General features: G+C 41.7%; 1 long non-coding RNA gene across 1 annotated transcript; it reads left to right on the forward strand.

The window, feature by feature from the left end:
• The first annotated feature begins 6,029 nt into the window (after positions 1-6,029).
• Positions 6,030-6,643, forward strand: LOC123572170 (uncharacterized). Its single transcript, XR_006696480.2, has 2 exons — positions 6,030-6,105; positions 6,508-6,643. It is a non-coding gene; the product is annotated as an uncharacterized lncRNA (long non-coding RNA).
• Positions 6,644-6,862: the final 219 nt, after the last annotated feature.

Raw genomic sequence — 6,862 nt, forward strand, 5'->3', positions numbered from 1 at the left:
AAGGTCATGCATGAAGCTGTGATCATGATAACTTCTTCCCTGACAAGTCCAATGAACACATGATTTCCAGGCAAAACATACCTGTTTACTCTTTATTGTGATTTAAAAAAAAAAAAAGAAAGAAAGAAAAGAAAGGTGCAGTTTTCTGCTCTGTGGCCCTCCTGTGGGCAAGGCCAGGCATCTCTTTTACGAAGACTGTATGAGGAGGGAGCTTTCCCAGGTTCACAGCAAAGGGCAGGAAATGTTTTTCATGGGGCATGTAGTCTTCCTGTGCCCAATGCAATCTACCATCAGGGAAAGGACTTGAAAAATGGTTATTCATTAGTTAATGTTTTAGACAGAGTTTAGCTCTTGTTGCCCAGGCTGGAGTGCAGTGGCAGTGGTGCTATCTTGGCTCACTGCAACCTCCACCTCCTAGGTTCAAGTGATTCTCCTGCCTCAGCCTCCCAGGCAGCCTCCACCACACCTGGCCTGTTTTGTGTTTTTAGTAGAGACGGAGTTTCTCCATGTTGGCCAGGCTGGCCTCAAACTCCCGACCTCAGGTGATCCACCTGCCTTGGCCTCCCAATGTGCTGGGATTACAGGTGTGAACCATTGCATCAGGCCCATTTTTTATCCTTTATCAATAAATCTTTTGGGGCATCCTACTTTGTACAAGGGATTACATCACATGAAATACACAATGGAAAAAAAAGATAATTAGAAAAAAGGGAAAATTTTTAAAAATGAAGAAAAGGGTGTTTCGTGCATTTGAGGGTTTCGAGATCTGCAATTTTTGGTATATTCTAATTAGTTTACTCTGTTTCTGATTTATACGAATTTCCTCTTTCTTCTCTTTCTCCCTTGGGCTACCTACATCCTTTTGCCAGATTTTTAAAAGTTTTTAGTAATAGTATTTAACATGAGATCTACCCTTTTTATAGACTTGTAAGTGCACAGCACAGTTTTATAATCTGAGGTCATGATGTTGTACAGCAGATCTCTAGATCTCATTCATCTTGCATGATTGAAATTTTATACACATTGGCAGCAACTCCCCATTTACTCCATTCCCCAGACCCTGGCCACCACCATTCTAGTCTTTGCTTCCTTGAGTTGGACTATTTTAGATAACTCATGTAAATGACATTATGCAGATTTTTCTCTTTTTGTGATTGGCTTATCTCATTTAGCCTAATGTCCTACCAAGTATAGTGGTGACAGTTTTACTTCTGTCTTCCAAAGTTCACACAAATAGCTCCTTGGCCAACTGTAACCCAGAATCATAAAGACAAAGTCATTCTTAGAAATATAATTTTTTGTCCTGGCTAAGTTGGGTTAACACAACCTGGTACAGTATGGATTCTCCCAGGTTGAGGCATCTGGCCACATACCTGTTTCAACCTACCATGGTCTCCAGACTCCACTTTTGGGGGCACCACTGCTGCCCAGGTGAATATGGACACAACTTAGATGTCTCTGTAATAGATGTTCCAGGCCCCAGCTACTGGCTTTTCTTTTAACCTGTGCCTGCAGTCTCCCTCCACTCGGACACAGGGCTCTGCCTCCTGCTTCCATCTCCTTCCTAGCTTCCGCCCTGCTGGAGTTGCATGGACATCAGGGCCCCTGGTCAAAGTGTGGCGACCCACAGAGACAGGGCTGCCTTAGCTGCCTTCCAGGGCCCAGTTCTGTTATACCCCAAGCAAGTACTCTGGTCTCCCTTTGGGCTCCACAGTATGAGAAATGCGCTTCATGGATTCATAGCTGACCCCCAGCTCAGTAATCTGAGGACAAACTCAAAGGGAAACTCTCAGAACTGAGGGACTAGCCCTGCATTTCTCTGATGAGGGTAAGAATACAGTATTGTAGAGATGCCTTCTTCCCTGTGTAGACCTGGCCCTAAACAGGGAAAAACAGACAGGGTAAAAGTGCCCAAATATGTCTGAGGAGACTGAAAGAAAATTTCCTAAGAAAATCCTTCTCCTGACTTCATTCAGTTCCCAGTAAGACATACCTCATGCTCGGACCCCCAGATCAGCTGAGTACCCGGGATATCACAAGTCCCAGCATCTAACCCCACAGCAACTAATTCAGATACCGGCCTCTTTCCTGCTCCACATTGACCAACTGCCAGAAACGGTCTTGCCAATAGAGTTTTGTTGGCCAGGCATGGTGGCTCATGCCTGTAATCCCAGCACTTTGGAAGCCCGAGGTGGGTGGGCCACCTGAGGTCAGGAGTTCGAGACCAACCTGGCCAACATATTGTGAAACCCCATTTCTACTTAAAAAGAAAAAATAGCTGGGCGTGGTGGCACATACCTGTAGTCCCAGCTACTTGGGAAACTGAGGCAGGAGAATTGCTTAAACCCAGGAGGCAGAGGTTGCAGTGAGCTAAAATCTCGTCACTGCACTCCAGCCTGGGCAACAGAGCAAGACTCCATCTCTAAAAAAAAGAGTTTTGTCCTTTGACCACCATGTCTATCTATATATCTAGGCAGATTTAATTTATGATTAATTTGACCTCTTAATCCCATTAAAGGGAAATGAAGAGCATATGTTTTCAATGTAAAGTATATTCATTTTATTTTTAATAAGTTGGAACTAGTAGTAAACCGAGGGTATCTCTAGTATAGTCTTAAGAAAACCCATGGTAAACCAAATCTCTTTACTAGGACTTTCTTTTCCACATTTTAGTTCCTAGTTATCCAGAGTCCGGAATATTTAAGAGTTGAAGAGTCTCTCTATGACTGAGATGGTCTGCGGGGGTTTATAAACAAGTGTTCACTTGTCCAACAAGCCTAGGGCCACTCTTTATGGAAGCCAGTTTGTCAGCTGGTTTGGGAATTTTTGATTTAAAATACGGTATGTTGTTTAACTTGAATAAGCATAAAGTCTACAAGTGTAATTTGCATATAGGCTAGTGCCTGAAGATTTGGGTAGGACAAAAAGGAAAGAAGAGATAATGTTTGCAGATTTAGGAAGTTTCATTATATAGAACTTCAGGGGCCCGTGGGCTCTGATTTGTGGAGATAGTATAAAGACAAAGAATTAGAAAATCAGAATTCTCTTCTGGAGCCTACATCGGGGTTGTCCTGAGAAAAGATTATGATATGAGGAACATAATCCATGGTGTGGTTAGCAGCCCAGAAAGCAGCAGACAGTTCTTGACTCATGCATTTGGGGGTGAGACTGGAGACACTGGCAGACGGTATAGCCTGTTGAAGCTGTGCACTCTTAATCTTAGCCTCTCCAAAACTCCAGAGACAAATGTCAGACAAATATACTCCCATTATGAAGAATATTAAAACAAAAAAAAAATGAGGAAAAGTTGGCAGAATTCAAAAACATTCACAATAGGCAGTCTGAATGTTTAATTTTAGCATCATGAGATATGAAAGTTTGAAGAGCTATAGTTAAATGCACACAAAAGAGAATTGAAAGCTGAACAAGAAAAAAGAGACTCTCAGAAACCATTAACTTTTTAAAAAGCATTAAATGGGATGTCTAGAATGATCCCTAAAATGACTGAAAGAAAATGGATAAAGTGAAGAGCAGATTAATGCTCATTGAAGAGATTTCAAAGACATTAATTTCAAAGACAAATCTGAAGAAGTTACCCAGAACAACACAAAAAATTAACTGTATAATATGAAACAGAAGTGAAGCAACAGAGAAGAAACAATGGAGGTTTCAGTTATATTCGAATATATGTAACATTTCATAAGAATTTCCCATTTATTCTTATATGTCATTGAAGTATAAGAGAAAGAAAATAAGAAGAATGATAAGAGGTGATATCGTGTGTGATACTAGCTGAGAAATTTCCAGGACAACTAAAGACCTAAAACCTGAGTTTCAAGAATTCAAATAAATCCCAGGTTAAATAGTTACCTCAGTGTTAAAATAGAAGAATATGAATGATGAAGAGACGATTTATAAAGCAGTCCAAGAAAGATAAATATCTTGCAAAGGAATAGACTGAGACCAACAGAAATAGTGAAGAAAGAGAGTTAAAAATATCTATAAATGCAGATTATAGTCCTCATTCATCAAAGAGACAAGGAGACCTCGGCAGTTCATATTCTGAACCCTTGGGCTGGTGACCTGAAATATATTTGGCTGAGTGTTCTCATTTGTAAACTGAATTCAATTTGCAGAGTTTTGTTTGTTTGTTTGTTTGTTTGTTTGAGATGGAGTCTTGCTCTGTCACCAGGCTGGAATTCAGTGGCATGATCTCGGCTCACTGCAACCTCCACCTCCCAGGTTCAAGCAATTCTCCTGCCTCAGCCTCCCGAGTGGCTGGGACTAAAGGCACACACCACCAAGCCCAGCTAATTTTTGTATTTTTAGTGGAGACGAGGTTTCACCTTGTTGGCCAGTCTTGCAGAGATTTTAGAGAGATAACTTTAAAAACTAGAGTCATCTAAAGTACAGGTTCAATAAATCTTAGGTCCCTATAAATTCTCTGACAAATCTCCAGTCTAGCTCAGTTATTTACTCTCTGAAATTCTGGTAACAAAGGCAAGCACAGATTACTTTTGCCTGATTCAACCATGTTTCAGACACAAAGTCATCTAAAATGCAAATATAGTAGTCTGATAGTTCATTATGCAAAAGTAACATAAAGAGTTGCCATTTAAGGAAATATGAGAATGTTCCCCCTTATGAACTTCCTGCTTGATAACTGAGTTTGATATGCATGAAGGTGTGGTGCGCCCAGAAAGACATGGCTTCAGTGCAATTGGCCATCACACAACAGAGCTGATAGAAGAAGGCACAGCTTTATTGGAAAGGAGATCACAGAGGAGCTTCTAGTGGCTTCCGTGACCTCCTCTCCATCCCTCTCTGACTTCAGCCTTGCTGCCGTGGACAGTGCCAGTTCCCATTCACCTCCTGCTGACTGTGTCCTTCCGCACTGTCTGCTGGGAATGTTGCTGCTGCCTGCTCTGGGGCCTTCTCTGATATTATCTGAATTCACTTGGGCTGTACTCAAAGACAGCCAGAGGTCCTGATGCTCCTGGTGGAACAGGACAGGGGGACAAAAGCTCCAACCTGCCCATTCATGCAGATACTCCAGAGAGCACCCTATGCTCTTGGAGGTCCTGATGGATTCCATCTCCTGTTGCCCCAGCACACATAGAATATTGCACCTTTATCCTGGTTTCTCCCTTCCCTATTTTGTTTTTCTTGCTCTCTTACTTCTTCCTGGAATCATTTCCCAAATCAGCTACATATACCCAAGTCTCCCCATCACAGACAGTCTTCAGAGACAGACTAAACTGTGGCAGTGATGGAATGAAGCGACCATCGAAAGACCCTTCCTTTTGAAGGAGACCACTGTTTATCTTTTATTCATACTGCTACTCATTCATTTAAAAAGTCTTATGATGATGTATACAAACTAATCTTTTCCAAATCCATTTAGATTCATCTGGAGTTCCCAACATTCTCAGGATGGCTCTCTGCTCCCTTAAAACTTCAAACTTGTTTTGAACTGAATACAGAAGCAGAATCCGCCTGGACTCAGATAATCATTCATTCCTTTCTTCATTCATTCAACAAACGTTTAATAAGTTATAGGTGAAGACTAGATTCAAGTTTTGTGGGACACAAAGCTGATACATTTTAGGTAGCTCTTTGCAAAAGAGAATGCAAAATAGCAAAGTGTTGAAAAGATCCTGTGCAAGTGAGAAGGCCTGAGGTTATTCTTCATTGGCTTCTTGGCAACTACTTAGGTACTGTTCAGGTACTTGGGAAACACCAGTGCAAAAAACAGACAAAGCTTCAAGTTGAGGTAGACAATTTTAACATGTAATTATTGTAATTTATTACACTTAATAATAAATTAATTTGAAAGTAGAAGGATACATTCCTGGTAGGTGCTTATCTCCCCAGAGAAGTTAGAGTGTTGCTGAGAATACCAACATTCTTGGTAGATCATACCTGATTTAGGGAACGATCCTTAGAGCTCTGTAATTCTATGTGCCTTGCCTTGCAAAATGAAGGTCCTGATCTGAAAAGCTTTTTTTTTTTTTTTTTTTTTTTTTTTTTTTTTTTTTTTCCTGCCCTGGCCCAACCATGAGGATTGGCTCCTTTTCTGTGTGGCTCTTAGTCTCCCAGGATCAGGTGAGTTCTGGGCATAGATGAGAAAGTCCTTCCTGGGCTTGCCAGGACCCAACCACGGCCTCCTATGGGGGTGCTCATGGGCCTCCTCCCTGTCTCCACTTCTGATTCTGTGTCCTCTCTCACTGGAGCGTGATTGTGGGAATTACTCATCCAGGTTGCATCAGGATGTGCAATAGATAACCTACTGTATCTGAAATAACTATTGCAGTGCTATGGACTAGGTGTGAGTTTTGCACCATAGCACATTTACGAATCCATCAACCTTCTCCCATTTGGTGAATATAAGATCTTCTGGATGGGAATAGAGCCTTTTCCTGTGACCCTAGAGGCTCCAGATAGGTGTAGTTCTGGATGAACATTTCATACACATTCCTAATGATTAGCCTCCTCTCTTCTTCCCAGGAAGTACAGTCACTCAGGGGACTTAGATGGTGCAGTGTTTGCGGCATCACCTGAAGCAAAGGGGGAAAACATGCCCATGAGAACACACAGCAGCCTGAGCTTGGATGGTGACACTCCCATCAGGTGTAATGAGGGGCTATAGCATGAAGCAAGTCTTCAAACGGTAATGACCTTGAACCTTGAACTTCGAACTTGGAGACCTTTCTGGATGTCATTTAACCGAGGTATCCCTGTAGGCTGACATACAAGTGTCCAGAGCTTAAACGAAGAGGAAAATAATTCAATTTGGAGTTGAATTTTGTGCAGGAAGTCATAAAAGGCACCAGGACTGCTATGATAATGTTCTTTAGCCTAG

This window comes from Macaca fascicularis, chromosome 3 (genome assembly GCF_037993035.2).
Source record: "Macaca fascicularis isolate 582-1 chromosome 3, T2T-MFA8v1.1".
Lineage (NCBI taxonomy): Eukaryota > Metazoa > Chordata > Mammalia > Primates > Cercopithecidae > Macaca > Macaca fascicularis.